Source organism: Spermophilus citellus, assembly GCF_964194105.1.
Source record: "Spermophilus citellus genome assembly, chromosome: 3".
NCBI classification, from domain to species: domain Eukaryota; kingdom Metazoa; phylum Chordata; class Mammalia; order Rodentia; family Sciuridae; genus Spermophilus; species Spermophilus citellus.
The window spans coordinates 139,548,903-139,560,553 of NC_138184.1; positions in this window are offsets into that span (position 1 = coordinate 139,548,903).

The following is an 11,651-nucleotide window of genomic DNA, read 5'->3' on the forward strand; positions in this document are numbered from 1 at the left end:
TAGCATGAAGTACTAGGTTCAATCCTAAGGCCCACATAAAAATAAATATATAAAATAAAGATATTGTGTCATCTGCATTAGGATGGGTGAAGGTCTTGCTGACATGTGGCTTCCCTTCGAAGAATCAGACACCTATCTCTAAAGAAAATACCACAAGGACTGTGATATGATCAGCGGTTAAGCACCTCTGGGTTCACTCTCTGGTGCAAAATAAAAATAAATAAATGATGCATTACATAAAATAGTCCAGTGTTTGCTTTTTTTCTCTCTTTTTCTTTCCTTTTTTTTTTTTTTTTTTTTTTTTTTTGTACTGAGATCAGGATTCAGGATAGAGAGAAATACGAAATCTTAAAGGAAATACTGGAAAGCTATTAAGATATAGAAAGCATAGTTGTAAATCTTGAGCAACATTCCTTTGGCTCATGCCCTTGTAAAATGACAAAAAGACTCAAGTGCATGAAAAAATTGGTTCTAAGTTGTGCATCTTCACCCTGGTTCTGCTTCCAGACCAGATCCTGATAAAGCCCTTCTACAACTATTAGAGGACCCCCCTGAACCCCAGCTTAAGTCAGGTCTTCTCACTCTCCAGATAATCTGCATTATCCTTTGAAAAACCTATGTATATGCCTCTGTCTGCCTCATGCTGAAACTCTTTCCTGTCACATATTGTAAGAACCACCCTTGTCCTGAGTTGAGTTCCCCTGTTCTCCCTGAATTCCTCTGACCCTTCACCAGAAATATCTCTTCTCCTGTGCCAGTCAAGGATTGAACCCAGGAGTGCTTACCCACTGAGCTGCATCCCCAGCCCTTTTTATTTTTTATTTTTATTTATTTGAACTAGGAAATTAACCTAGGAGCACTTCTTCAGTGAGTCACATTCTCAGCCCTATTTTATATTCTTTTTTGTGGTACTGGGCATTGAAGCCGGTGCCTAACACATGCTGGGTAAGGAGTGGGCCATTGAGCCACACCCTTTTTAAGTTTTTTTAATTCTGAGACTGGGTCTCCCTATGATGCTCAGAGCCTTCCCAAGTGTCTGAGGCTGGCCTGGAACTTGCAATCCTCCTGCCTTATCCTCCCAAATCACTGTCATTATAGGTGGGTACCCCCTCACTCATACTCATCTTTGATGCTTTGTGATACTAGAAGCAAATGTAACTCCACTTTGTTTTATGACTGCATCCTGTAAAACAACCATGCCAAGTAGAAGGGTCATGACTGGGGCAAGATGTTCTTTTCCTTTTGCTATAGAAACTTTTAAGAACATGGAACTACCTAATGGGGCATTGTTGCTGTAACTAGGGAAATGGGGTTCTGTTTCTGTAACTGGGGTGACTGGGCTGTGATTGATTAGGCTTTCCACCTCTACACTGCACACTCCCGCTTCTATAACCTGGCTTGCTTGCATTGGCTTGACCCCCAAACATCCCTTTTGCAGTTTTCAGGCTTATAAGGAGCCCCCTTGCAATTGTTCGGGGCTGATCAGGGGAACAGCTTTATGTTCTGGTCAGTCGCCACCGGTGTGCTTCAATAAAGGCTTGATTGGATTAGATGTGAGTGGTCTGGAAGTCAGTTTATGAAACCCCAGGATGAAGCTTTAACTATAATACTTAGGGTGAGTGAAGAACAGACACCCTTGTAGGAATGGGATTGGACAAAAAGGGGAGGCTCTAACAGTAATAGACTGAAGGAGAAAACCCTGCTGAGCCTTTCTGTTCATATTTTTCTTGGCTTCTTTGTGTGGCGTTCCTTCTCATAGGAGGGTTCACCTATCTCCGAGGGGCTTCAAGGCAGAAGGACAGACTTACAGACTTCTTTGGCTTGACTCACCAACATCAGTTGACCTAGCGGGTGCCTTCAGATGCATTGCAGCCTCCATTTTGCATCTGCTTCCTTTGCTGAGTCTTCTTTCCAGGCAGTCACCTTGGATTCCAGTACCACCAGATCTAACACATAAATCCCACCTGACCAATCCTGAGTGAAGGCCCACGAGACCTCAGTTGGACCCAAACTGTTCAACTATGCACACTTCATTCCCCACTTCCCCACTTTATTCCTTCTACAATTTATTCTCTGTTTTTATTTTTATTTTTTATTTTTGGTGGTGTTGGGGATTAGACCCCAGGGCCTCGTGCATGCAAGGCAACCACAAGACCCACTGAGCTATATCCCCAGGCCTCTCCTACTATCTTTGTCTTTCAAGAGCTGGAAGAGAGAATTTTAGACATTAATACAACTTGAAGTTGTAGATGGATACAATATATTTGTTATATTTTATGTGCTGCTGAGATTGGAACCCAGTGCCTCACGCATGAGAGGCAAGCCCTCTAGAGGAGCTATCTTCCTCAGCTCCACCTTTCACTACTGAATCCCAAAGTTCAGGTCAGTCAGCTCAAGAAGACAGGGCTGAGGATGCTGGTTCTCCCACCTTGTCTTCCTCATATAGCTATACTGAATAATTTCTGCTCTGCTTCTGTGTGTGTGTGTGTGTGTGTGTGTGTGTGTGTGTGTGTTGCTGGGGACTGAACCCATTGCGTTGTTGTGCATGTGAAGCAAGCACTTCACCAACTGAGCTATATCCCCAGTCCCTGTTTTTCTGCTTTTCATGATCACTCTTTCCATTTGTTTTCTGGGGGGAGTAGGAGGCCTGATGCATTCGGACCTCCAGATTCAGGCCTCCGCTCTAGGACTCTTGTGGCAGGAGTAAGGCAGAAAGTCACATTTACAAATTTTCATGGCTTGCTTTGGAGAAGTGGTGTTCTAGTTGATGTGATCCAACATGGAGAAGTAGCATTCTGGTTCTAGACACCACATGGCTAGAGAAACAGGAGCAGGAATAAGAAGAGAGTGGAGGGTCAGAAAAATATGTTCCCTTTGTATAATAGCCATGTTTCTTCATCTTTTTTTTTTCTTTACTGAGAATTCAACCCAGCAGAGCTTTGTTAATGAGATATATCCACAGTCCCACAGTGTTTTTTAAAAATTTTTTGAGACAAGGTTTTGTGAAGTTGCTGAGGCTGGCCTCCAATTTGAGATGCTTTTGCATCAGCCTCTTTAGTTGCTGGTATTACAGGCATGCTCCATTGTGCCCCTCAAAATCTGTGTTTTCTTGTCTCCTCTTCTATCAATTCTCTACATGATGTCTCTAAGCTCTTTTGATTATTTATTTACGATTTTGGTGTCAGGGATGAAAAGCAGGGGTGCATAACCCCTGAGCAGTATTTCTGGATCTTTTTATTTTTTTAAAAAAAAGACAAGGTCTCACTGAGTAGCTTAGTGTCTTGCCTTTCCTTGGTTGAGGATGGCTTTGAGCTCAGGTTCCTGAGCCACTAGGATTACAGGCATTAGACCCTGTGCCTGGTTCATTTATTATTATTATTATTATTATTATTATTATTATTATTATAGACAGCAGACTTCTCTTTATTCAATATTTAGCAGCGGAGTCATTGGTGGAAGCCTGCAGTGGCTCATTTTGGAGGCAGAAACTGGCTGAGGGCTGCAGCAAGGGCCTCGGTCATACAGGCTTTGTTTAGGGTGTGGTACAAGAGGGCACTATATTTTAATTTCAGAAATGGTCTTGCTACATTTATCAAGGCCTCACTAAATCGCTAAGGCCAGCTTTAAATTCATGCTCCTCCTGCCTCAGCCTTCAGAGCCTCTGAAGATATAGGCTTATGTCCCCAGGCCCCACCCCCACCCCACATCCTCTTTCATTCCCTGCTGCTACTTGATGAATTCCTACACCACCTCTTGAAAACCTGATAGAAACACAGCATACCTGGCTTGGCACATTGGTGTGTGCCTGTCATCCCACTGGAGTGTCTGCTTTATTGTTCATTCACTCTTCAATGTGATTTCATTTATCTTCTCCAACATCATTGAGAATCCGCTAGCTTTGGTGAAAATTGAATCTTAGGTGTGATTAGAAAGAGGGTAAAGAAGGAACCTGGCACAATAGTGCACACCAGTAATTCCAGGAACTGAGGAGGAAGTATTCAAGGACAGCCTGGAGAATGTCCCCTATCAAGTGCAAGCCTCTGGAATCAGTCCCCAATACCCTACTCACAACCCCCAAAAGAGGGAGGGATTGTTTTCAAATTGGTTGTGCTGAATTGTATTTCTTGAGAAGGTAGACCATTTTGACACTGAGCAGTGGGGGAAAGGCATATTAGGATTGCCACATTAGCCAAGTGCAGGGATGCACACCTGTAATCCCAGCAGCTTGGGAGACTGAAACAGAAGAATCACAAGTGGAAAAGCAGCTTCAGTAAGTTTCTCAAAATAAAAAAATCCACTGGTAATAACAGCGGCTTGGGAATCTGAAACAGGAGTTGAAAGCCAGCCTTAGCAAAATGGAGGTGCTAAGCAACTCAGTGAGACCCTGTCTCTAAATAAAATACAAAACAGAGCTTGGGATGTGTCTCAGAGGCCTAGTGCACCTGAGTTCAATTTCTGGCTCCCCCACCCTTCCCCGCCCCCCAAATATGCTGGGGATAGGATAGGCTTAGGGATAAGCACCCATAGTAGGTTTTATCACTGGCACTAAAAGAAAAAAAAAAAACATGTTTTACAAGTTATAAAGACTATGGGATCTGACCCATATATGGACAATGAAAACCTACGCATTTCATTGTGGCTCTTTACCTGCCTCAATACTGCTTTTAAATCCTGTTTACCTAAAGAAATATTCAACGTTAAGCATCACATTTCTTTGGTGAATCTTCTATGCCTAGGATACAACAACTAAAGCAGTCACTGGAGGATTCCCATTCGCATGAGGATGGGAGCAGCTCCAGTTCCTCAGAATGTGAAGAGAAGCATAAAACGAAGAAGGAGAAACAAAAACATAGGAAAAGAGAAAGAAATAAATAAATAAAACGGAAGCATAAGTCTTCCAAGTCAAGTGAGAGTTCAGACTCAGACTGACAAGGACTAGACTTGCTCAGCAGTCTCTTTCCAACAATCCAACTCTGTGGCCAAAGAACAGAGATCCTTCCCAAGAGGAATAGGACAGAGAACTAGTAGAGGAGTGCCTCTGGCATCAAGGCCAAGGATTCTCGATACCTTGCTGTGATGGCAGGCCCATGGGAGCAAGCTGTCTCCACATAGCTGCTAGGTCTGGATGCCACTGAGTTGTCAGGACAAAGTTCATTCACTGTTCCCCACCCTACTAGTTGCTTGAGTCTGCAGTTCCCTTGAAAGGTCTCCTGCAGCATGGCAGTGCAGAGGGAATCTCCTAGAAGGTGCTCTAAGCAATTGGTGCAGTTTTTGTTCCCCATGGTAAAGCAACTCAGATCCCATGAACTGAAGTGCATTACTTAACCCATCTATATGGCTGAAGAGAATCAAATTGTGATTGATTTTTTAAATATACTTACGTATGAGTAAAAGAAGCATGTGGGCTGGGGTGTAGCTCTGTGATAGAGCTCTCATCCAGCATTCCCAGGACCCTATGTTAGATCAGCATTGCTTAAAAAAAATCATGACAGTTCTTCCTACATCATTTCTGTCTTCCCCAGTGTTTCCCACTCTTACCAGTTTGCACTGACTTCTTTCAGCTCTGACTTCTTGTAGAAATGCACATCACAAACAGGACTTTTATATATCAGTGCAGTACATGCTCACCTATGCGTTGTTCTCTGTAAACCTAACAGTAGGAAATATGAAAGTCACCATCTTCATTGCATACACGGAGGCCTCGTTGCTGCATATAATGTGTCTGTTCCTATTCCCCTGACATGACTTGTGGATTGGGCAAAAAATCCCCCTAACAGTTTGAAAAACCTCAAGACTTCATTATATCTAACATGTTAGGACCTCAGTACCCAAATCTCAAGATTTTCTCACAGTTTTAACTCAGAAAAACGATAAAGAGTAGCCAGCCGTGCTGGTGCACACCTGTAATCCCAGCAGCTCTGGAATCTGAGACAGGAGAATTTCAAGTTCAAAGCCAGCTTCAGCAATTTACAGAGAACTGTCTTAAAATATTGGGGAGGAAAAACAAGAGGTTGTATATGTAGCTCAGTGGTCCAGCGCCCCTAGGTTCAATCCCTGGTGGGAGGGGGGACAGGCATATTCACTGGGTAAACTATCCGCTATCATTTTCTGTTCATTTTTCCTCAGGGATGTTGCTCCCTTCTGGATCCAATCTCACTCTGTTGCAAACTGCTTATTTTCCACCATGAGTCACACTCTGTAATGAGCTATGCAGGAGCTACAGGAACAAGGCAGGGTCACAAAATCCAGCCTTGCATTGGAGTGAGAGTCGCTTTCCAGGAGTGCCTAAACCAGTCTGAGAAGGAGCAGACATGGCTGGGCACAGTGATGCTCACCTGTAATCCCATCCACTCGGGAGGCTTGAGACAGGGGGATAGAAAGTTCGAAGCCAGCCTCAGCAAGGGCTAGACACTAAGCAACTAAGTTGAGACCGTCTGTCAATAAAACACAAAAAACAACATCTGCATGCAATTTGACCCCCAGCACGAAGGGTGGCACAGTATCCACATTGGACCAAAGGGCATGTGACAAGCTCTCAGACAATGAGTGCCTCAACCAGGATTACTTTTGAGAAATCCCCTTTAGTCCTATTTAGTCCTAATAATTCCCGTTACATTGCTCTCACTCGACTATCTGTGAATTCTACCTTCAAGTCACAAGAAAAATCCATGCTATTCTACAACACAACCCATCTGTCCACATTTGGTGTTAACCAACACCATAGGTGTTGGCGAGGATGTCGGAGAAGGTACACTGGTACACTGCTGGTGGGTAGGCAAATTGGTGCACCCAATATGGAAAGCAGTATGGAGATTTCTTGGAAATTTGGGGATAGGACCACCATTTGACCCAGCTATCCCTCTCCTCGATCTATACCCAAAGGCCTTAAAAACAGCATACGAAAGAGACACGGCCACATCAATGTCCATAGCAGCTCAATTCACGACAGCTAAACCATGGAACCAACCCTGATGCCCTTTCATAGATGAATGGATGAACTGAATGTGGCAAGTACACATGAGTCAACTCGTGGCATTTGCAGGTGAATGGATGGAGGGAGAGAGGTTAATGCTAAGTGAAGTTGGCCAATCCCAAGAAAGGAGGCTGACTCATAGTGGGATGGAAAGTTCGAGCAAGGGAGGAACAGAGGAACTCTGGACAGGGCAGAGGGGTTGGAGGGGAAGGCAGAGGGCATGGGGTTATTAATGATAGTGGAATGTGACCATCATTACTATCTAAAGTACAGATATGAAGGCGCAAATAGGTGTGAATATACTATGCTTACAACCAGAGATAGGAAAAATTGTGCTCTGTATATGTAATAAGGATCATAGTGCATTCTGCTGTCATAAATAAAAAGTAATGAAATTCAAAAAGAGATCAAGTGCGGCATTTTTAAATTTGAAAATGGATAGAGTGCATACCCTATCTGTTTGCAACTAGAGTGTTCTACAGATTTCCCTCTCTGGACATGAGGAAGAAGGACACAGTTAGCCTTCTTAACCTTCCACAGATGAGGTGTCATGCCTGGGGGTCGTGAACATGCATGGAGTCTTTGAAAAACAACTTCAGAGCCACCTATGGAGGGCCCAAGGCCCAGGTCCACTGCTGGGTGTCTGAGTTGGCAAGCAGGGCCCGGGCTATGGGAGGCCAAAGGTCCCAGACATGGGGCAGGCTACATTTCCCAAAAGGAGGCCACATGGACAAAAAAACAGGTCCAGTTCCCTGGCCCTTGTTAGAATCTTGGAAAAAGTATCAGGAAAAGGGGCCTGGCCAGGACAGGAATGACAGGAGGGCCTAAGAAAAGCACAATGTGAAGGGCATGAGGACCAGTGTTGGTGTGGAGGGGTCCAGGACCAGTAAGAAACTCAGGCTAGGGACCTAGAGCAGGGCCCAGACCAGGGGAGAACAGGGAAGGGCGGGTCTAGGTCAGTGGGTGGCACTAGGGTTCTGCAATACAGGAAAGCCAAGAGGAACAGAGAAGCAGCCCAAACAAGGGGCCGACAGTCCAAGCCCAGGGATGCACAGAGCAAGAAGGGCCACCATGTGGTCAAGCGAGGAGCCAGGCATGGCAATGGAGAGCTAAGGGCCAAGGCTGGGGCAGAAGGCTCAGGACAGTGGACAGCGCTGGGGAGGGAAGGCTGGGGATCCAATAGGGGGGAGCCAGGCTCATGTGCCAGCACCACTGCCAGGTGTCATGGTTCCGGGTGCAGGACCAAAGGACCAGGGAGAGCAAGGGGCCCACGTGAGGGGCAGGGCTCTGTTTCCCACAAGATGCCCTGGCCCAGATGAGAATCAAGGGACAGGGACCAGGCCAAGGGGGCCTGGCAAGGGACAAGTTCCAGTAGGATGTCGACAGGAAGGCATGGCATAGGGTTGCCAAGGATGAGGAGTGGGGTAAGAACCAGGACCCAAGCAAGGATTCCAGGCAAAGGACCAACCCGCCCAAAAGAGGATTAGGATTAGGACCTTCCCCTAGCGCTTTTCTCTCTCCAGGGGAAAGGGCTAGGGGAAGGAGAAGGAGGCAGTGCTAGCAAGAGGAAATAGAGGGCGGAGCCAAGGGCAAGGAGGGGAGCTCACTAGGAGGCCCAAGCAAGGGGCCCCCAGGTCGAACCTGACTACATGAGACCCCATGGGAAGCCACATGACACAAGGAATGCAATCAGGGGACTCAGGTGAGCGGCCAGGCCTGGGAATTTGAGCACGAACTGTCAGGGTTAGGAGGGCTGGGTTGGGGTAGGGGCATCAGGCAAGACTAGAGGGCAGGGGATTGAAGGGAGGGGATCTGGCAGGGCAAGGTCAGAACTAGGCCTTTAGTGGGCAGAGGCCAGCCAATTCCACTCCTCTGCCCCAGATGTGTAGATCCTCAGAGAGGGACTTGGAACAAAGGAGTGCCAAAGGAGGGCACTGTGAGGGGATACCTTGTGTCCAGAATTGGGTGGGTTGGTGGGGAGCCAGGACCCATTCTTAGAGCCCAGCCTAACAGAAGCAGTGGGAGGGGAGAGTCCGGGCAATGCCTGGATACCACAGTACTGCTGTAGGGTCAAATGAGGCAAGGCACTGAACATAGCAGGAAGCAGTTTTATTTGGCTTCAGCCAGGCTCAGAGGGCACAGCTTTTGCTGTAATCAATCAATCCCCTGAACCCTGATTTCAGGCAGTTTCAGAATTTTATATCTAGCATGTAAGGGAAGGGGCTCAGAAGTTCACATAAAACCAGCTTTTTTTTTCACTGTTTTGGGCAAGTTAACTCTTCAAGACAACACCTGAGAAGGGGAGAGCTTCTTTTCCCCATTTTTCATCTCCCTGCCAGTTGTTACCATGGAGACAATTGGTAATTATCATAAAAATGTAGACATCTCTGTGAAGCCCAGATCAAGGCCAGTGGCCTTGTGTGCACTTTTCTACAAAGTACTATACTGGATATGTTTGTGAATAACTAGTAAGGGGGTGCCCAGCACCTGGAGTGCTAGTATCTTCTCAGTCAGTGGCCAAGTAAAACAGGGAAACAGGAAAATAGGAAGGTTATCTACATTGAACTCTCTTGCAGAGACTCTTTTGCTGACAGTCCTAAAATCAGCCATGGTGAAGATTTCTGGAGAAGCCAAGTTCAGACTTTTCTGTGGAGAAAGGGGATGCCACTTGAATTCCACCCTTTAGTCATGCTCCCCCATAATTTAATCCTTTAAATTTAAGAGCATCATTTCCATTATATTGGTTTAAAGCCTTATATAATGTCAAAACCTTAGTAGTTTTCATCCTTTTAACAGCAGCTTCTATAGTGGACCCATTAGTTTTAATGCACAGTGAAGCCAAATATGGGAGCAATAAATAGGTTGACAGCAGAATACCCACTATACCAGTTAAGCTTTTAAATCTACCAAAGTTGACAAGCATTTGCCAAAAGCATGTTTGGGACCCAAAGTTTAATGCCCTTCTAGGTATGAACTAGCACATATACTAATTCTCTTGTGTTGTTGGCTATACTCTTAACTGTTTGTCTATTGTTGTCCAGTTGGATGCAACAATATGAGCTGATGAACTCTGCACATATTTCTCTTTCCTCAGATTGTAGGTAATCTAACGCCAAGCGGTTTTGATAGTTAGCCACTTGCATCGGGTCTGTTGTGTGGCTAGGAGGTCAAAGATTGTGGCACTCTGATTAATAATAATTTCTAGTATAGCTTGTAAGTGAATAATTCTGTTCAACATGTAAATAGGAGTTCTCTAATTCCAACTGCCATTTTGTGCCAGTGTAGCGGGAAAATAAGTGGTAATAATCCTCTGGGATGGCCAGTTATCTTCACCCCAAGATTGGTGACCTCATCAATAAAGTTTCTTCCCAATGGACCTCTTTTGTCTTTCCAAACAGTCATCCATTCATTGCATTCCTCTGGCAGGACAAGTCCTAAATATATGTTTTACAACCTCTTGGTTATAGTGGATTGTCTTGACATATGGTTCACATGATCTCCATGGTTGGAATAGGAGTAGAACAGAACCACTTAAGGTTATCAAAGGAAACCAAACTAAATAATAGACTAATGTATTGGTTACCATAGGTTTAACAGCATAAATTAACAAAGCCAAACTAATAACACCAAACAAATCCTAGAAAATTTATGTAAGCAAGATTAAAAATGTGATTTTTTTTACCCAGTGTCCAGTCAGTAGGAGTTATTGTTATCAAACCAGTAGCAAAAACCAGAGAATTATGTATGTATCTAGAAGCAAGCGGTGGCAATGCATTATAGTATAAGAACTATCTTAGAGGTTGAAAGAGTTGATTAGTCCTGGTGGAAAGTTTATCTTTCATTGTGCATTGATCAGCCAGTCTCTCCCCTGTGGCTGAAGCAGGCAATAGTCTTCTCAAGTTTTGGCCGTGCATACACCAGTCAGCTTGCCGAGTGACTGGAGCAGGGCTGTTGTCCTTCTGACCCTCAAGCTTCTCGTGTGTTCATCTTTTTTTCTAGCTTTTTTTTTTTTTTTAGCTTCAAGGGTGTAGCAGCATCTGGAGTGCACACCCAGCCCGCAGCTGCAGGCTTGAGTCTGGTGTAGTCAATCCAGAGACCTATTTCTGCAAATTTGACTGCAATTGGGGTGGATAAAGTAACAGGGATAGGGCCCTTCCAAAGAAGTTTAGGTGTTTGAATATTCTATTCTTTGACTCAGACTGAATCTCCTGGCTTGAAGGAGTGTGCACCTGTGGTCAAACTTAGTGGCAATCTTTCTCTAACCCATTGGTTGAGAACCTGTAAAGTTTTCCCTAAGACCCGAAGCTGTCGTCTCAGGGTGAATTCTACTATCTCTCATAAGTCTCCCAATGGTTCCCTAATAAGAGGGGGGCCTCAAGTACATTATCTTATAAGGAGAGAATGTAGTCCTCCCAGGGGAAGTGGATCTAATCCTCAAGAGTATAACATGGAGAAGTTCATCACAATATAAGTGAGTCTCCTGACACAGCTTTCCCAATTGAGACTTAAAGTCCTGTTCATCCTTTGAACTTTACCAGAAATCTGCAGCCTATAGACAGTATGTAACTTCCATCTGATGTTTAAACTCTTGGTCAGTAATCATATCACCTCTGCCCAAAAGCTGGCCCATTGTCTGAGCCAATAGTTATTGGGATACCAAATTTGGGACTCTTTTCCC